Source organism: Otolemur garnettii, unplaced genomic scaffold (assembly GCF_000181295.1).
Source record: "Otolemur garnettii isolate 467f Iridium unplaced genomic scaffold, OtoGar3 scaffold00030, whole genome shotgun sequence".
NCBI classification, from domain to species: Eukaryota; Metazoa; Chordata; class Mammalia; order Primates; family Galagidae; genus Otolemur; species Otolemur garnettii.
In genome coordinates, this window is record NW_003852425.1 from 18,613,156 (window position 1) to 18,634,790 (window position 21,635).

Genomic DNA, 21,635 nt, shown 5'->3' on the forward strand with positions numbered 1-21,635 from the left:
AGGGTGGTGCTTACAGCAGGATGTCAGAACCAGAATGAGAGCTAAAAAGTGGTTTCTGAGAGGCAAAGTTCTCTTTATTGCTTTGGGTGGTATCTGTCTTATAATAATTTCAAAAATTGATAACAGTTGCTGTGTATGGATAGTTGAAATATGGGTATGTTATATTATCCTTTGGACTTTACTGTTGCACTAAAATTCCTCCAAAAATATGATAAAGAGTGAGAGTGGCTCAACAGCAAGATGCTAAGAAGCTGGCGGATGTATTTCCTCAAAGTCCGAGCCTACAAGCCAGAAAACCCCCCTGTTGGGGTTTGCCTCAGCCCAGCTGCAAGACCAGGCTCTGGGCTCTGTGGTGGCCAGGTCATACTTGCTCGGAAACTACACACACCAGGTCTTATGTGTGGGAGTACTGCTTTACAAAATCCTGGAACTTCACACTAAATTTTATACTGAACCATTAGTAACATTCATAGATAAAAATAGACAGATAGATGATGCCAAAGAATTTCATGAATAACTGAATGTATAATAAAAGTGACAGGTTTTTTAATAATTTATGCAAATCCTTCATCCTGTCCCAATAATGACAATAAAACTCATGTTAAATGTGCTCATCATGTTTTATAGTTTTCAAATTAATTTTACACATATTATTACAATTGATCTTGCAACATCTCTAGGATTGAGATGCATTGGTACTAATTTTTCACCCTTTAACCTGAAAGCCTTAATTAACATGCCCCAAATTACTTAGAAAGTCAATGAAAGAAATGAAATTTCAATTTTAGTATTATTCCCTCTAAGTTTGGTGCTTTTGCTGTTCATCTTGGGCCATTAAACTCGTGGGTTTAACCTCATTAACTTAATAGTCTAACCCTGTTCATTAAACTAAAAGACAAGCATGTCTAAAATTTAGACACTAAATTTTACCTGCAAAGCATATGGGGCTGGGAACCTCAGAAGTCTTCCTTCCTGTTTGCAAACTCACTGAGGAGCACAGCTGCCCAGCAGACTGAAGAGACCAGGGCAGGAGCCTCCTGTTTTTATACCCACTGCACCCTCGTAAGGCCACAGTCAGGTCAGAGACTCAGACTTCTCCAGAAGCCCCAGGATCATGGGTTAATAACAATTAGGATATTAATCGGAACATTGACACAGACAATGAAAATTCTGCTTATCCAAGAATAGGACATTTGAGGGCCCAGACCCCAGCACCTGGCCACACAACTACCAGGGCTCAGTGTGAAGGAACATGTCACATCACAGCCGTGTTTGCTGAGCTTTTATTCCAGGTGAGGACTAAAAAAAAAGCATGTTAAAAGAGGGTGTGAGTGAGTTATGACATCTCAGTTGTGCAAGCCCTCCTAATTTTAATTGACCTCTTTTAAAAATATATCAATTAGTTATAAATAATTTCTTGTGGCTATGAAGCCTATTATTGCATTGTTCCTACAGATATTTACAAAAACAAACATCCTGAATATCTATTGATCCTTCTCCAAGAACACTGGGAAAAGATCAATTCAGTAAGCCAATTTAAAAATAACTTATTGATCTGCTAACAGTGTTGGACACAGAAACATGTAAGACACTACAAAAGTCAGTCCGATTTGAGGCCCTTTGCCTTCAAGTAGCTGATGATCTAGGAAGAAGAAAACATAGGTAATCAAATAATCATAATATAAACAGACTTCTATCTGTGGTCCTAAAATACAATTTTTTCTCCAACTCTTCATGCAGCCCCCAGTCGCATAAGGACTTACAGCTCTCTGAGGACACATGGGAGTGGTCAGTTCCCCACAGAGGGAGGTGGAGGAGGCAGAGATGGGGCCCCAGACACTTGCTCTCGGCCGACTTACAAACTGTAAACCCTCATCACTTACTGGAAAATGAACGTACTTTCTTTTTGTTAAAACAATTTTATTTGGTTTTTTAATCATGTAGAGTTTTTAGATTGAAAGTAACAGAAATTAGAGTTAAATAGGCAGCATAAAACAAACTAATTTGGAAAGATGCAAATGTCAAACCTGAAAAAATCAAAGGACACAACTGGGTGGGAACAGAAACCTAAGAGGATCTGGAGAATCACAGCAGAAACAGACGAATAGTTCCTACAAAATGCTGCTGTCGGGGGAAAAAATCGAGTCCCAAGCCTATTCAACATATAAAATACATGCAAAACAGATCAGTAGTAACAGAGAATCATTACAGAAACCTCCATTCTTCTCCCATGACCCGGGCACTAGGCCAAGTACACAGCCTCCCTGATGCTGTTAGATGCTCTCAGCCCAAGAAACTCCTTAGTGCCAGTGTTGGAGGGGAAAGTTGGCAACAGAAAGAAACACCTGAAAGATGGATTGAAATTTGTTTTCAATTTCAAGGTGCCCTACAGGAAATGCTCTGTGTTAAGCAAAGATTTGTGTCTTAAACCAGAACTTGCCAAGCTTTATAACAGGAAATGCAGTGAGTTTGATAGTGAGAATTATTTTACTGAGTTTGATAGTGAGAATTATTTAGGAGCAAGTGACATCAAGAAATAGAACCTGGCTTTTAAAAGAGTTAAATTATATTTTTTTCACCTGTTACATGATGTCTGTGTTCTCACATATCCCAGCATTTTTATATTAAAAGATGATAATAAATTATGTGGTATATTGTTATGCTGATGGAATCCATGGGATCAAACCTCTCAGTGTTCACATCCAGCCAGCAGAGATTTTAAAGCAATGATCAGATCAGAGGTGTGGCTATAAAATGAGACCAAAGCAATGGAAGGAGGGGCCTGGTGAACACCTATTTACAGAAGAGGCTCCGAGACTCAACAGCCTCATCCCAGAAAGCCGCCTGGAGTCTCAGGGATGGAGGAGTTTTCTGCCTCGAAAATAATCAGAAAAGGTCATAGAGTGGCTCAAGGTGGCCTCAGGCGAAGTCCAAATGACTCTTAGAAAGATCACAAAGTTTTTAAAAGAATTTATTGGTTTGGACTAAAGGGATGCAGACAGTTTAAAAGAGGGGAATGAAGACCTGGCTCCCCAATCTACAAGGGCAATCAGCTGAAAAAGCCACTCAGCTGCCCACAGACCTGTGTTGTAGAAAAGAAAAGGGGTCACCGGTGCCAGGACCAAGTTCTTAGAGGTAATAGCCAAGCACTGCAGGAAGCACAGAGACCAGCCCAAGGACAGTGACCCGCCCCAGGGACAGAGTGGGCCTTGCTGCTTGGGACCCTGCTGGCTTTAGTGTTATCCCAGCTGGTGACTGCCACCTCCTCATCCTCCTTCTAAGTGGGGGTCCTGCTCCACCTGTATGACTCACTGTCATATGTGTGTAAGGGCAAAGAGCCTGTTTTTTCTTTGTTTAATTCCCACAAGGCAGCAGAGGTTCCACCGGGGCTTGGAACCTTCCTCCGGCAGGGTGCACGCCAGGTTCTCGGGTCTGCCTCACCAGTGGCAGGTTTATAGGCAGACCGTCATGGGTGCCAGGTGGAAGGCCCGGGGACGCGGGCAGGTTCCGGGGGACGCGGGCAGGGGCTTGGCGAGGGCTCATGCTTGTGGAGCTAGAGATAGCAGGGCAGGTCCTTCTCTATCACCAGGGGCTCCTTCATGGACCATAACGCTTCACCACACAGCCGTTCTTGTCAATGAGGAACTTCATGAAGTTCCATTTGATGGCATTTCCCAGGATGCCCCTGCCCTTGGGCTGGAGTTTTTCCACTTCCATAGCAGGTAGGCGTCATCCCCATTCACACAGATCTTGCCGTACATATCAAATTTGACGTTACAGCCAGCAGCAAACTCTTTGATCTCTGCAATACTTCCTGGTTCCTATTTCCCGAGCTGGATGCGGGGGGAAAGCCAGGATCCCTATGTAAATCGCACTTAGCACATCCGGCGTGCAGGTCAACAAGCTGAGTATAGTTTACATCGGTTTTGCCTCATTGTGAGGCCATGTTGGTGACAATGCACAGGAAGCCCCGGTACTTGTCCCGGCAAACCGTATCCCCATCGATGTCCTTGGCTGAGAACTTGTGCATGGAGCACACACAGAGCCAGTCATCCGTCACGGGAGGCGCGCACAGTGCCGGCCAGGCCAGGCCAGGCATGGCCAGGTCCCGGCACAGCAGCACTGGCTTACAAGCCTGTTGTTTTATGTCAGGAGGACTTGGAGAATTTGGAGCAAATGGAGCCATACCCAAAAACCTTATCCGTGTGGGACCTGACTCTGAGATCCAGGACTCGGGTCATCTGGGGTCAGAGCTGAAATGGGAAGAAGTTGGGCTAAGAGGTGGGGGCTGTCTTGCTTATAGGAAGAAACACAGGTGTTGGGGCCAAAGGCCACACCAGGACAGTGTCACCAAAGCAGAGCACCATGCTGCGCTCTCCCCTGTGGGATTCACTTTTCCAGAGGAGGATCCACAGGACCCAGCCAGCAGATGTGCTCAGGGCTCCTCTCTCTAAACCTTGAAGCCTCCACCAAGGGCAGGCTAGCCAGACCCCAAAGGATTAAAGGGGCCTGCAAAAAGACATGAGCCACTAAGTCCTCCTAGCATTCTCCCCAGGACAACATCCCAGCCCAGTGCCCATGAAGGTGAGTGGAGGTAAAGCAGCCATACCTGCCCCATGTTGTCCTTGACTACTGCTGAGAAACAGAGACATTAGCTAGTACCGCTGAGTGACTGCTGAGTCCTACTCTTTTTCTTCCAGGAATGCTTTAGTTTTTAATAGTCTGCATACCCATAAATACAGGAAATGCTCTTTTGCTATATCCAAAATATCTTCAGAGAGTAAGAGTTTTATTTTTCTATAAAATGAGCTGGATGATACTTCTCTCACAGGTTGTTAAAAACATGAAATGAAACCGTGTAAATAAACAACAGGCTTTGCAAACTATAAAGAATTATCTATCAGGTGGCTTCCAGGGCAGTAGATTCTCCTGGGTCTGACCTTGACACTGCACTTAGTTAGTGATCTGCTCAGCAGTTCCAGGAGTGATGGGGCCACCTGTTCTAGCACATTACACGTCTCTTCCCCCACACCCCAGTGTTCCATTTTGTGTGCATGGGGTGACTACTCACAGGAAACTGGGGAGTGTGATGGACACCAGCACCCAGGTGACCGGAACTACCCAGCTACAGGCAATCAGGTGGTCGACGTGCCAATAATGACACATGAAACTGTTCCACATTTTCTGTCATTCTGTACAGAGCATTCATGAGCATATAATACAGGTCATATTATTTGTGATGTCCTTGAACCCTGTGAAGCCCATAGCAGTGGTAAGTCCACCATATAACCAAACTGATGCTGCAGCAGATGGAGTAACTGGAAGACGTGGGGTGAGTAGGGGCCAGGAGAAATTGGAGTGGGAAGAGACTTCTTTGCTTTTACTTCCAAGTTCATAACATCTAACTATTTTTTTTTTTTTTGAGACAGAGCCTCAAGCTGAGCCCCTGGGTAGTGTGCCATGGCTTCACTGCTCACAGCAACCTCCAACTCCTGGGCTCAAGCAAGTCTCCTGCCTCAGCCTCCCAAGTAGCTGGGACCACAGGTGCCTGCCACAAAGCCCGGCTTTTTTTTGGTTGCAGCCATTATTGTTGTTTGGCAGGCCCAGGCTAGATTCGAACCCACCACCTTAGGTGTATGTGGCTGGCGCCTTAGCTGCTTGAGCCACAGGCGCTGAGCCATAACATCTAACTATTACTGTGCATTGCCAATTGGTCATGTCAACAATAAGATTCACTGCATGGCAGGAGCAAGATGCCCACAATGTGACCAACGTCGCTTCTGTACTATTTACTCCAGCGTAGTAAGTGTGCAGTCGTGTTGACAGTGCAAGGTGGGTGTGTGTGTGTAGCACTTAATCTTAGAGTCCTCTCCTACTAGTAAAATGAACATAAAATACAGTTTATTATCATGAGATATGTATGCTGAGCCCACCATCTGAACAGAGACCAGGGAAATAGGGAGTGAAATCATCGCTGTTCATGAAGGAAACTTCAGCGTTAGAAGGATGTGGTGAGTTATGGCAAGAGCCTAACGGGTGGGGTCCTCCTGCAGACATTACAGAAGTAGCTTGATGCCCCTTCCCTCAGCCCACACACCACTGTGGGGTCATTCTCCACACAATTCTCTAGACAGCTCTCAACAATTGGCTAGTATATTGTATCAAATGAATGCTTACTTATCATCCACAGACTAGTCTAGGGCTTCAAAAACTATAATTATGCATTAGAATCCCTTGGAGAATTTCTAAGAAATATCAATGCCATATCCCTGAAAGGAATTTTGGTTCTTTTGCTCTGACTGGGATGTAGGTATCTCTGTATTTTTTTTTAAGTTCCTGATATGGTCTAACATGCAATCAAGTTGAGAAATGCTGGTAAAGGTTGTGGACAGATGTGGTCCTCTGTATACTGAAAGTACAGCAGAGGCAGACAAAGGATGAATTGGCACAGACCTTTCAACTATGCAATTTTGGCCCTAACTATTCTAAAATTTGAACATAACACTTCTTTGAAGGGTTGACCTGCAGTTAAGATATTTCATGCATTTAGTGGAAGATATAAAGGGGAAACAAAGGCAAGTCTGTGTTTCCATGAAAAGCTTGATAATTTCTATAAAGGGCAGTAGAGCACCAAGGAGCTGGGAAATGAGTACAGGTGAGGCCTGTAGGTCCCTGGCTGGAGGCCAGCGTCTCTTAACACCTCTCTCTCTCTCAAACACACACACACAAAATATACATCCTTTTCACTTCAGCTCATATCCATTTCTTGTAAATGGTGATTAATTTTCTTAAAAATTGTTTTATGTTCTGAAAAGTTATTTCTTAGTATTTGTAGTCCTATCTAACACTTTTTCCATGAAGAACTCCAGCAGCAGTGGACAGGACATGGTCATGCCCACCGCCAACTGTGGAGGGAGACAAGCAACCCTGGCTTTCCCTTCTTGCCCCAATCACTGGTGAACAAGTCATCTGCTAGACACCTGTGCCAGTGAGAAATTGCGAAGAATCTACGGACACTGGCCTGCTGAAACTGCAGTTAGACTCAGCTCCCACAGACCTTCCTGCCACTTTCGCAGGAGGCCTGACTCACAGGTCCGCAGGCTGAATCCCAAACACCTGAGGATGTGTAAGTTCACTGTAGAGTTGGCAAAACTACCCTCAGGGATAAAAGATTCTTGAGAGAGTATCAGTATCAGTCATCCATCATCTCCTCCATCATTCCAGTGGCGCAGCAGCTTTGGAAACCCAGACCCACCCATCTCTTCCTTCCATAAGACCCTTTTGCGCTCACCTCCAACGCCCCAGGGGTCTTGGGCAGACACTGCACTCGGAGCCCCAGGTACACCTGATGCATGGAGATGCCTCTCGGGCTGTTCATCTCACCTGCCTCGGAACTCTAACCAAATCCAACAACAAACAAGTTAGACCGCAAACCCGAAAAAAGAGACTGGAGAAGGCATGAGAGAGAGAGAGAGGCAGAGGCCCCATGTGAGGATGGACCACCAGGCCTGAGGCCCACCTACCCTCGCTGGCTGCAGCTCCAGGGCTCAGGATTCAGCCAACCCCTCATTTGTGAAGTAAATGAAAAAAAACATACTGTAAAAATAACCATTGACTAAATACACTGACAACAAGTACAAAGCATAAAGGCCTCAAGGAAGATTCTTCCTTCCCCCTAGATGTGTTAGACCCACGGTTCCTGCAGGTGGCCCAGATGCCACCCAGTGCACCGAGGGGCTCAGGGTGCGCACAGGTGGAAACCATACTCATGATAACACTGCCGTGTTTTCCGTCTATCTCTTGCTCACATGCTCACTTTTTTATAGCAATGGATGCCATCCAGTCTGACCTCAGAGTGAGGGCTGGTCACAGGGCAATGTGGAGACATTGGCTGGCGGGGGGAGGTATAAGTTACTATTGCAGATATAATTCTGCCAAATGTGTGTGTGTGCTTTACAGAAAATAATCTTCTATAACTTACTTTTCATTTTACTAGAAGCATAGTTGATATTCTTAGAAAGGTTACAAAATTGGAAGGAAATATTATCAGAGTAGAAAATTTTTATGCTAGTACAGATTATATTTCCATTTATACCAGCTTTGAATACAGCACAGGTACACTTGTACTGAGCATGCTTAGTTGGTTAAATACTCAGCACTACAAAAGTATAAGTTGGCATGAAGATATTACCTATGTGTATTTTATTTATCAGCTGATATTACCTTGATAAATATGAGAACAAGTCAGGAATATTATGTGTCAAAAATTCCTAGGACAGGTAAAGAGTCAGTGTATGAAAAGATGTACATGTGTGTTTTCATTAAGAAATGCTTGACATTTAAATCTCAGCTTTAGAAAGCCACCTATCTATATCGAGAAACTCAAGAAAATTCCTTCCTTTTTTCCAATTTTATTTCCAGTTCTTGACTGATATACACATTCCTTCCAGGATGAAATACACTAAACTGAGTGATTTTAAGCAACCATGCTCAGTTGCCACAAATTATTTATTCACACCCACAAAGGACTTTCATCATGAGTGTCCAACCTGTGTAAAATTAGGAATGTAGAGACATGATTGAAAAAGATGAGTCCATGTATTATTTGAAATTAATCTGACACTTGCAAAAAAAGTTCTAAGAACATTTTCAGAGGGATATAATAAGCTACACTACTCTCTTTTAGAGTAGTGTAGCATACTACTCTACTATGCGAGAAGTCTACACTTCTAAATGAGAAGTCTCAAGCTTCATCCACCTTACAGGATTCATTTATCTGGTACATTCCCAAAGGTAAACTTAGACTATGGTTTTCAGAGTCTGTGGCAGTGAAGTATCTAACACAGGTCACAAAAGGGAGGAGTGTTCCAAACTTATAGGGCTCCCCTCTCCATGTGCCCCTGGATGCCCTGGGGTGGGGTCAGACTATAACAGCCAGAACCACAGGGTACATGTGTACATGGACACACATACACGTGGACACAGAGATATATATGGAACAATACTCAGCGCACACAATCAATTCCCATTCCCTGCTGAGACCCAGGGAATGAGGGTGGGGGGTGGCTCCAGTGGGAATCAGAAGACTTTGTCCCAGATCACAAGCAGAGAGCTAGACCCACCCTTATTCTACCTTCGGTTCCAGTACAGCCTTTCGTTGGCTAGATGGTGCTTTCCCCTCATGGTGGGGGGACCTGCTTCATCCATCTGCTACTCAGTGTCCACCTCCCCCCCCACATACCCTCCCAGGCACACCCAGAATAATGTCTAACCAACTCTCTCGACACCCATGTCCCAGGCAAATTGAATTAAAATTGTTGCATCCTGGCAGTTCCAGTCTCTCAAATGCTAGATGATAAGATTGGAGAAGCCTGGACTCCACTGTAACTGTTCTCAGAGAAAAGGCTGGAGCCTCATTCCTGTCAGGAGATGTCCAGTGCACTGGGTACACAACAGGCAGTGGTGAGCATGACACTCAGACAAGCTTATTTCCATGATTTTGTGTGAACAAGGTCAGAACACCTCTTACCCTCTCACCCTGCAGCTCTTCAAAAACCAGCATTGACATCAAGTGGGATAAAATACTGTTCAGAATTCTACAAAGAGAGCAAGATACCACCAATCTAATATTTATATTTCTAATACTTAGAAGGAATCCTGTCTCACAATGAGCCTTTTGCCTCACTAAGCCACACACAGTCTCCCTCACTTCCTGCTGCCAACTTGCTTATTAGTTTAATAGAAAGCCAATATCACAGAATTATGAGCTTTTATTTACTTATTCCCCTCCTTTGGCAGGAAACTTATCTCTCATTAATGGAAAATGACATTTCCACCCAGTTGTTTCTGAGCTTTTCCCAAGAAATGGAACAAAATGTGAATGAGCACAGAACTCATCCAGGGAGTGAGTTCACATGAACTGTGTGTGGCCACTTTTCTGATAATCTCTAAAGGATAATCACATTTGTGGTGTTAATAAACAAATGCAGAAGTGAGCGTGGGGGTTACCTTGGCTCCAGCCTGGCTCTGCTGGCCCAGAGAGCCTCCACCAACTCCACCCTGCATCCACAGGAAGGGACCCCCAAGGGACTATAGAGAGATAATGTAAGACAGCCAGACCAGACACCTTAAATCTTCCAGTTGCTGCCCCCAGAGCTCTAAACTAGCTGCTGATTCCTTTATGGCCTGAATTAGAATCTGTGTGGTTCATCTGGCCCACAGAGACTTAGATTATAAACTGCAGGATTAATATTAGCAAAATATCCTTACTTAATATAAAATTGGTAAAATGCACTGATAGAGAATAACATCATCGACATGTTTACACATGTGAAGGCAAACACACAAATCCCAAATGCTTAACTCTATGAAGTATCATCCTTGGGGGGTGAGATCTAACTACACAGTGGAAGCTGTCCCATTCCTATGGACATTTACCTTTCATTTCCATTCTCAAAAATAGTCTAAAGAACTATGATTATTTTCCCAGTTCAGCTCTGCTGCTTGGCCTCATGGGGCTGCCACGCTTAGAACAGCTGATGAGATAATCAAGCAAAAGGCAACCAAAGCAAAGAAAATCACAGGGAATTTTGAAGGCTTGAATAAAAAAAATCAACACAGTGACTCACCATGCCTCGCTACGCTGCCCCAGAGGCTGTTGTGAACAGGGACTCTGACCACCTGAGTGCTGGCCTTCTCCCTGAGGGCAGCACAGTACCTGGATTGCAGTGGAGAAGCAGTCACCAGTGAGCTGCGTTGAGTGTGCAGGCAAAAACTGTGAAAAAGAAAACAAAGAATGTCTTGTATATGATCATCATGAACAGTAATACTAAACCCAAGGAAATTGGAATTCACCATGATAAAAACAATAGACTGCTAACCCCCCAAAATACCAAGTGAAAATCTCCAGGCTTGAGGGGTCTCTGCTGGTCTCTTCTCATTAGGACCATGCTATCCCTTCCCACCTCCAGCCCAGAGGTTGAAGCCAGGGAGGTTTGGGTGGGATTTGGACAGATAAAAGAAAAACTGAGGCCCTGAAGGCAGCTGTAATGAGCCCTTCATTCAGCACGTGGTGGCCAGTGAGCAAGTACAGGGATACCCCCCCATCCAGTTTAAGGGGGAAGATGAATGTAAGACACTCGCCCACAGGAAGTCCGCCCTGGGACTTCCACACAGGTGGAAGCCTGGGGCCTTATATAGGGGCAGAAACAACATGGGCTCTGAATTGATCACTAATAAGAATGACATCATCTTGCTTAATCACGATCACTTAGCATAACATGGCACCTGCCGGCTTAATCATGGTCAGTCAGAATAATCTGGCACCTGCTGGCCTTCAGGCAAGAAATCCTATTAACTCACCTTCCCCACACCAGGGCTCTGTGAATCTTTACAAATCAGATTCCCAAATGTAGTCCTCCAGCCTAATCCCCTCCTGTGCTCTTCACCTTTCTGGCTGCTCTTCTTTACTCACGTCTCTGCTGAAAAATTACAACAACCTGCACATGAACAAGTCACAGACTCAATAGAGAACATCTCTGAGAAATGGAACCCTGAAGGACAATATTCAAAAGATCCCATGAAAATGTTTCTCTGTGATCTAATCTTATGGAGTGTGGGTTGACAACACCAAAACAGAGGCAAACTCAACAAGCATCTCCAGCCCGTGACTTTCAGATTTCGTGTGACTTTCAGATTTCGTGTGCTTCAGACCCATCTTATTCAGACACAGATTGCTAGTCCTTGCCCTAGAGTTTGTAATTCAACAGTTCTGGGTGGTCAGAAATTCTGTATTTCTAACAAGTTCCCAGGCGGTGCTGCTGATTCTCAGAACCACTCACTGGAAAGTGGCTGCGAGTGCCATGGACTGTCTCAGCTCTACCTGAGCCTGTCCTCTCCCATCACAGACGTCCCACAGACAGGGACAGCCTGTGTTCCACCTCTGGTCCCTCCATACCACAGAAAGCTGCCACCAGACTCTGAAAGGAAATAAAATGAAAGATGAGGAAGGACCCTGCAGGAAATGAGTGCCTGCATGCTGGCCCCCAAAGGCCGCATGCCAGGCCCAGGACAGCCTTCTGCAGCCCATCTGAGCAGAGAAGCTCAGTCTGAGCATGGGGCGCTGGGTCCTTGTTCCCCGGGGAGATGCTGCTGTCGGCTGCGTGTAAAAGCACCAGCATGTTCTAACAGAGGTGACCCTGGGTTCTCTGACTAATGGCAGTGAGGGAGGGAAGGAGCTGAGACCTGCTAAGTGAAAATCTCATCACACAAGCAAATAAATAAAAAGGGTAGAAATATCACCTATCTCTTGATTCTGCCTGTAACCAAGACTTGAGTGTGTACCAGTGATAAAATTTTTAAATGTTTCACTTATTTCCTGGTTTTCTTCAATTTTTAAATTTTATTTTTAAATTCTATCTAATAAAACAACTGTAGTATTTAATAGTCTATGCTCTTGGGAAAAGGTTGACATAGTTTAAAAAGGTCAATGTAGTTTACAATCTGGTTGTAGCATATTGTCTGGGATTAAGAAAGTCATTTCTCAATCGCTTGGTTAAGTCCATGAGCTTGGACCTACTTTGAGAACTAGAAGCAAAGCCTTATTTGAGCTTGCCTTTACTGAAGTATGTCATTGATTCTTCTATCACTGTTTCTCATCAAGGCATCCCTGCTTCATAAACTGGCACAAAATCATGCAGTGTCTCACGATTTGATTGTTTCTTGCTAAGCAAATGAAGAGGGAAGCATATATGCCAAGTAATAATACATTTTATTACCTTCTGCTTGTTTTTTAATTACTATCGACATTGGAAGCATTTTTTATTTCTATTCTTACATCAATAAAATTAAATGTAATGAGGAAATAAAGGCAAGATATATAATTTATTCACTTCAGAAGCTGATTTCAGACAGACAGCAGGGATGCAATGGATGTTGCTGACACTGACTAGGTGAGGGAAGAAATGATTTCCACACAACAATAGGGATAAAGTAACTACATAACTACCGGGGTGCAAAGAAGTTCGCTCCCTGCACACTCACACTCTCTGCAGCCTATGTAACAAGAAAAGGCCCTGCCAGTACTATTACACAGTAACCATGTATCTCAAAGAGTGCCCAGTCAGGAGGCTGGGAGGAGAGAGAAGAAAAGGAACCAGTGCTAACTGAGCTGCTGCTAGGCACCCAGGAACATGCAAAGCGCACGTAATGCCTGAAATCTCCTTTCAGGAAAAGCAACGGTGTGAACATCATCAAGAGGAAACAGGTCAGAGGGGGCCAACTGGAAGTTTCCAAGTCTCCTTGGTACCAATAGGCATGGACAAGACAGCATACTCGATCTCTGTAAGATCTTTACACTCACAAATTCTAAATCACATCCCATCTCATCTTACAATCACCAGATAAGCTGAGCAAAGAAGACACTGTTATCCTAAATCTAGGAGTGAGGGGCTCAACTCACAGGCCCTGGAAAGTCTCAGAATCAACCACCCAGTAAGAGGCAGGACCTGGAGACAGAGCAGCTCCTACCTCACCTCGCTGCCTTTGCAAACTGTTCTGAATTAATGTGGCTACATTACACTATATTATGTGGGAAGAATTTAAAAACAATTACAAAAGTCTAGCTCTTAATGCTTTCCAGGGATAGAACCAGAAAGTAACTACTTATCTGGTTCTTACTTATCAAGCATGTTGCTCTTTAAAGTGGGCAGCGGGGAATCCTGTTTATTCACGCTGGAGTTTGACTCCCGCCCACTTCCTCCATCAGCGCCTGTCCCTACATCTTCCTCTGTCAGGCCCGTCCTTTTTCCATCTTGCCTGATTTTCCTCTCTTACCAGATTTCTCTTTCCTCAGTATTATGTGGTAAGGATGAGAGTACAAATCAGTGTAGTATTTTTATTTGGAGAGATGGGAATTTACTTGCACAAGTCAAGGGTCTTAAAATCATCATACTTTTCATGCAGAGAAGGGGTGGCTAGAGCTGGGTGCAAAATGCACCTCCTGGGAGCCCAAAGGCATGTCAAAGCCCCCTGACTGACAAAGGGGTGTGGAGAATTGCTTTGATGACCCTTCCCTACAAAGTGTTAGAAAGGCTGTAAGCAGAGACAGAGACTGTGAGATTGATCTAAAGCACATTGTCCATGGGCTGTGGCCTTTTCCTCCCTCTGTCCAGGGTGGAGAGGCAGGGTGGGCACCTGGTGACTATTTGGGGACTCGAAGATGGGGCTCCACAGAACAGGCTGCTCACTAACTTGCTCTGAAGGTGTATTTCTAAGAGGTGGTATACAATTAAGGCCACCCAGCCCCTTCTTGCCACTGCCCTGGAGCAGGCTGCATCCCAGTGTGTAATTTCTGATTGTTGCACTGTACAAGACTCACGTATTAGCTCAATATTATGAGTCTCTTATTTGTGATTATAAATGATGGGGGCTCTTTGCACTCAGGGATCACCTGTAAATATGAGTGCCCCTAGATCCCAGCTGGTAATAATTTACATATTCATTATCTTGTGTGTTTTCTACATTTTCTACATAAATGCTTATCTGTTTTCTAAATAGACGAAACAAAAATATTATTCAGAAAAAGATCAGTATGTCAAACTGGAAAAAATGTCAAACTAGAAAAAAGATTTTAGTTATATGTTCCACAGTTTTTTTCTTGGCAAAATCTTTTTATTAGCCTCATTCCTTATATAAATATGCGGAACATGTGCTCATCCAATTCTCTAATTATTTGCAGGCAGAAGGAGCTGCAGGTCAATGGACTTACATCAAATCTATAATTTCTACCACCTTATAGACAGGAACCCACATTTCAGCAAGCCATGTGAGGTGAGTCTGTGGCCACATCCTCACCTGGCAGCAAAGCAGAAGCCCCACCCACAGGCCTGCAGCCTGCTGTGAAGAGGGCTCGCAGAAAGGGGAGACTGAGGGGAAACCCGTTCTAATTTGGTGTGTTGCTGGTCTTTCATTTCATGGAATTAAAAACAAAAAACAAGAACAAGCAAACTCATTTCTGAAAGGAAATAAAGCAAAGCTTAAAATAAAATACTAACCTTGGCCGTATTTATGAAGTTTGCCTATTGCCCTCAAACAACCCAAATCTAAGTTTCTACAGGACAGAAATTGCTGGGAAAGTATACAGATAACAAGGAATAGAAGACTATGATCAGAAGATGCACTGTCCAAAGAGAAAAGAGAGACTGGTGTTCTGACAATGTGGGGTGCAGTGACCACATGCTGGGCCCGATGACTTCGTGCTAGGCCTGGTGACCACATGCTGGCCCTGGTGACTGCGTGCTGGCCCTGGTGACTGCATGCTGGGCCTGGTGACTGCGTGCTGGTCGCAGTGGCCATGTACTTTCTGCCCTGTATACCCACTGCTCCTCAGACTCATGACAGATACAGCTTTCTACAAAACCTTTTATTGAATAGGAGCTGCTCAAAAGGAATTGGAAATAATTTTTACTGCACACAATCAATTTGAGAATATGGAGTTAATTTTAAATCTCTATTTTATTTATAATACCTCTGAAGAACACTCCGAGGGCAAGTTTTAGTTGAGCAAACCCTATGTTTGCCACTTAACTAAACCAAAGCAACACAATCTTAACCAGCAGCTTGACTTCAAAGAACAATTATTGGGGAAGAAAAATGCAGGCGTAGACCTGGTCAAAGATGCAAAGGGGAGTATGTCTGCTGCTTCACCCAGCTGCGTCAGGGTCAGCAACCCTCCTCAAGCAGCAGCACTTTGTTATAAGCTGTCACTGTCCCAGAATAAAGTGAGGTGACAGGTGTGTTAGTCTGGCATGTGGGTGCAAGAGGAGTTACAAAATTATCTGCAAAATGTTACCTATAACAAGCACTTGAATTCTTTAAACAAGCACAAAGTAGTGATAGCTGTACAAGCAAGTTAATACACATTTCCCAACTTGGGACTCTAAGCCCATGTTGCTGACAAGTCTTTCACAGAGACAGCTGTGAGGCTGAAAACACAGTTTCCCATCTAGTCACTTCCTGCCGGGGAACTCAGGGGACAGGCTGGGATCATGTTCTGATGCTGTTCTAACCACTCTTCTCTACTTAGTAGTCTGAGGGCTACCTACATGCCAGCAGTTTCTTCCATCTAAATCAGAAATTTTTCTCCTAGTTAGCAGAGTATCAGTCATGTTCTTATAGCTTTAAGTAACTAAAGACCTAATTCAGAGCTCTTTAAACACTAAGGAAATTTATTGGCTCATTTAATTCAAAGTCCAAAGTCCAGTGGCTCATGTTTGCTGCACTCTGGGGCTTCTGCCCTATTTCTCTGTGTCCTCTCCATCTCCATCGTCACCAGGTGACTGGTGATCCCAAGTGTGACCCTCACTTGTCTTTGCTGCTCAAGGCAGAGCATATCTAACTTCTCAGTCTAAGTTGGGGACACAGGATAGACCAGTGCAAGGTACAGATGGAAGATAAGATTTGAGAGGATTGGACCACCATGGAAAGAGAAGGTTGGGGTCAGGACAGGGAGGAGGAGCTAGAGAGGAAGGGCAAGAGTGGACAGAGTGTTGGAGACCAAAGCTTGGCCCTGTGGACTCCAAGGAGATGCTGATGACCCAGAATAGCAAGTCTGCCTGACGTCGACACTGTCCCTGAGTCTGCACTGGAGAGATGCCTTGCACCTGGCCACACCTGCATGCAGCTCTGTGCTGAGCCCAGCTGGCCACTGCACCATCCACTTCCCCACACACAGGTCTATACGATTAAAGCATGAATGCTGCAAAACAATCATTGTATACACTGCTTTTCTCTTTCTTTTTTATTTATTTTTTGTTTACACATCCACTGAATGTTCACTTTGACTCAAGACTCTTTTGCTTTCCATTAAAGTGCTTGGCTTATTGTACCCGTGTCTGTAGTCTGATATGTTCAAAAGAATTTCCCAGAAATGCAAATTAGTCCATTAAATTCACATTCAGTTGATATTCCATTCCAGAAATCAGAGGGCAGAAGTTTACATCTTACAGTGGAAATTGCTCAGCTCTCTGCATAAAGACATCATAGGAAAGCATTAGAGACATTGTGAAAAAGTGGACCTGGGATAAGAACACAAGAGCCCAAGCCCTACCCCAACACAGTCATATTCTGCCAAATGATCTTCTCAATTGGATCCATGCTATTGTCCTGTTTTTCTTTTTTCTTTTCTTTCTTTCTTTTTCTTTTCTTTTTTTTTCTGAGACAGAGTCTCACTATGTCACCCCGGGTAGAGAGTGCCATGGCATCACAGTTCACAGCAACCTCAAACTCTTGGGCTTAAGCAATTCTCTTGCCTCAGCCTCTATTGTCCTGTTTTTCTAAAGCTTGAAATGCTGACTCTCCCACCCAGTAATCAGCAAACCCAACTTTTTTTTACACCTGTTACCTTGTTAAGTGTTTAGGACAGTCTTTTCTCCAAAGGTATTTTTTGTCCTCTAATATAAATTGAGCACTGTTAAACAAGATTTGTATCATGTGTGATTTCCCTTTCCTGGAAAGGTCTCAGTTCTGGGTGGGCAGGGAAGATCTTGAGTAATAATGTGAGGTATTTATGCATCACCCTTCTTCCTTTCAGGAAGAAGTGCTGACTTGGTCAACTCTGGTGTGGCCAAGTATCAAAATCATAAGTGTGATCCTGATACCAGATTTTGATACTGGATTTCCAGGCTCTTGGTCTCTGTGGTTTGAAGAATGAAGCAACAGACCACAGGATCAGCAGTAGGTTAGGTTTTATTTAACAAGTGTTACAGCTCTCACAAGGAACCAAACCTCCTTCCAGAGCAGGATCAGCAGTAAGATAGTGTTATAGCTCTCATAAGGAACCAAACCTCCTTGCAGAGCAGGATCAGCAATAATACAAGTGTTACAGCTCTTACAAAGAGCCAAACCTCCTTGCAGAGCAAGAGCAGCAGTAATACAAGTGTTATAGCTCTTATAAAGAGCCAAATCTCCTTGCTTTTCTGCTCTCTCTCAGAGTTCTGCATTTGGGCTCTCTGCTTAGGGGTCTATAGAGGGGCAGTTGTCCAATGAGCTTTCGGGTCCTGAAAACAGACCAATCAGGAGCAGGTTTTGAAAATAGACCAATCAGGGATGCACTGGAGGAATCACCAGTGTCTTCCCCCACTAGTGTCAGGTTCCTTTGGCTACTGGAGCCTCCGGTGGGGGAGTGAAGCTTCCCCGACTTGCCTACGCTCCAGCCTGCTGGTTCCTCTGCGGGCTGCTGCCAACACTGCCAAGACGGAGATGGCAGGTTTGATTTGTTGTGATTTGTTGTCCTCCAGCCCTGCTTGGCTGAGCTGGCTGGGGCACCACCTGTCCAGTATCATTCCCACATGGCAAGGATGCATTTATAATGGATGATGAATTTATTATGAAAATTGTATCTTCTACTCAGTTATATAAGGGACAAAAATATGAAAGAAAAATAAAATAAAATATGGGTTTATAATAGAAATTCTTTGACACTTCTTTCCCCAAATAAAATTTTTAAAAAGTTAATGTTTGTATTTCTAAGTCTGCAAAGATTTACTTCCATATTGATTCTTACATTAATTTGCTCTTTCCATTAAAAAATATTGAGGAAAAAAGATCCACTGGCAATGGCCAAATTGGATCTTGATAGAAACATATCATGGCACATTATAAAACAAGTTTTTTTTACTATAGCATGAAATGAATGCTGTTAGGAATATTAATACGTTGATGTACACAACTTGTTTCTAAGAATACCAAGGATTACTTGGGAATAACAGAGAAAGCCTGGAGAAATTTAGTAGAATAATCTTGGCACTGCTGTCTTCCACATGTGTGAAGAGAGGGGCTATGGGCAGGTCACACAGCAGCCCTCATTGCTGTGAGGTGGTGTCTCTCTTGTAGCTGTTGTATTTACATTTCACTGATGATTAACAATGTTGAGTACCTTCTTTGGCTCAGTACTTTTACCCATTTTTGTTTGTTTGTTTAGCAGATGTGGGCCAGGTTCAAACCCACCACCCCTCGATGCATGGGGCCGGCACTCTAACCATTGAGCTATAGGCACCCAGGCTCTCTTACTCATTTTTTAAAAGGCTTATTTGGTTTTTTACTATTGAGTTACATGAATTTTTTGTAAATTCTATGTGTTACCCTCAATCAAATAAATGGTTTGCAAATACTTTTCCCCAATACAGAAGCTGCCATTTTATTTTGCTGAATGTTTGATTTGTTGTGAAGAAGCTCTATAGTTCAATGTAATCCCATTTATTTTTGATTTTGTAGCCTGAGCATTTAGTGTTATATCCAGAACATCATTGAAAAGGCTGATGTACAGGAGATCCTCTCCTGTGTTTTCTCCTGGTAGCTTAGCTTTATGATTTCCACTCTTATACAAGCCTTTCCACCTGTACAAGTTGCTTTTCATGCATGGTATAAGAGAGGGGTCCAATCTCATTCTTTTGAGTTTAGAAATCCAGTTTTCCAGTACTATTTACCGAAGAGACTGTTCCAACTGTCCTGCATGGTGCCCTTCAGTGACCTGGTCAAATTTGTATGTGTCTGGATTTATTTCTGGGCTCTGTGGTTCCCTGGTCTAGGTATCAGTTTATGCTAGTACCATGCTATTTGGATCACCATCACTCTGTGATATAATTTTAAGTCAGGAAGTGTGATGCTTCTAACTTTGTTGAGAAACTGAGGACAGGTGTGACTCTACAACCCTCCCACTGGCATTCACTAGTCTCTTTTGTCTTCCCGAGGCTTTTCTCCTGCTGGCCTATTTTCTTGGGAAGTGTTTCTGAACCAGTCATGATCAGCCCAGCAAGGTCACTTGGCCTTAGGCACAGTGACTTATGTTTTAGGAGGCCCTGAAAGCAGGTATGAGGCTGGAGGCATCCTAGGGCTTCCTGGAAGGGGTGGAAAGGTCCCAGCAGGCAGGGACCTGGATCCTCAGTGACACAGACACAGGTACCCAGGGCTTCGTCTACATTCCCACATCATCCACCAGCCTTTGCTGCAGAAAAATCTTGTGCTAACAGCTTTCCAGCGTTCAGGTAGAGGTAACTATTACTACACATTTTAGCTATTATTGCCATAATTTTATCCTGAGGTTTCTTTAAAACTCTCTGGGAGAATGCCAACTTGTCTCCAAGATTTATGAACACCTAACTCATTAATTTTTTCTATGCTATTTATAATGTGGAACATATTCTATAGTACAGGTCATTTTAATTTCCACTTTCAAATAATTCACTTTATAATATGATCATAATTATGCTCATTTTCCCATAAGCTATGAAGCTTTCACTAAAACTCAAAAATGTTGGTGAAAAATCTATTATTTTCAGTTTATAAATGTTGGCTGGAAACCTAAGTATAGTATAAGTGCCCAGATGCTCTAAAAATAAACACAATCTTTGGGGGAACCTGGCAGAGTCTGTCTTTCCATTTCTGGTCACACATCACAGCTGACCGGGCACCTGAGATGCAGAGCAGGGACCTGGGAGTGCTCTGAACACCTGGCCCAGGAGGTGAGTGATCTGGAGGAGAGTGTGTAGTGTGTGGTATGTAGTGTATGGTATGTGGTGTGTGTCTGCATAGTGTATAGTGTGTAGTGTGTGGTGTGTATGTATGTAGTGTATAGTGTTTAAGGTGTGGTGTGTGGTGTGTAGTGTATGGTGTGTGTGTATGCAGTGTATGGTGTTTAGTGTGTGGTGTGCATGTGTAGTGTGTGGTATGTAGTGTGTGGTGTGTATGTGGTGTGTATGTGGTGTGTGTTATGTGTGTGTGTGGTGTGTGGTGTGTAGAGGGTGTGTGTGTGCATCTGTGAATGCATGCACCACCTTCAGGCCCCCTGGGACCAGCTCCCGCTCAGCCACCTGCCTGGGACCACCTGGGACCACCTGCCTTTAGGCCCCCTGGGACCACCTCCCCCTCAGCCACACCTGCTGTGTGACATTAGGCAAATTATTTAATCTCACTAACATTCAGTATCTTTACCTATCAACTGGGCATAGACATTCTAAACATAGGAAAGCAAGACTAGCTTGGCCAGGGTGCAGACAGCAGCAGGTATTTAATAAATATTAACATCATCACTAAAGGGGCCTTTGGCTGCGAGATGCCCAATTTTTGCCTGACTAAATTACATTTTGTTATCAACAGTGGAGAAAGCAAAGTGTGTTGATCTGATAATCAAAGGCAAATAATCATATTCATCTGATTTAATTAGCTTTGATTAAAAAAACATATAAACTACAGGCTATTTATAATGAAATAATAAATTTGCCAAATGTGACACAAAGGCTGGATAGACCTCTCCTTTCAATCAGATTTTCTTTATTGAGTTATGGCCTCTAAAATCCCATTCTTACTCTACAAATAAACAAATAAGGAATTTTTGTTTGTAAGAATAATATGGCTATGACAGCAAGTAAATTATCCTGACCAGGGGAGAACTATTATCTGAGAGTAAAAGTGTCCAGCTGTTGGTGACTCTTCACAGTTCTGTGAAACACTGAGCACAGCCCGTCCCTAACAGCCAGTGTCCAGAGCAAAGCGGCAGGTGAGCTGTGGATTCTGACCCTACCTACAAACACATCGCGTGTTTTCATCCAGTGACAGCTCTGTGGGTCCTGGTTCTCCTC

At 43.7% G+C, this 21,635-nt stretch overlaps 1 pseudogene; it reads right to left on the reverse strand.

Moving 5' to 3' along the window:
• Positions 1-3,523: 3,523 nt before the first annotated feature.
• LOC100943225 lies at positions 3,524-4,186 on the reverse strand (annotated as a pseudogene).
• Between the last annotated feature and the right edge of the window lie 17,449 nt (positions 4,187-21,635).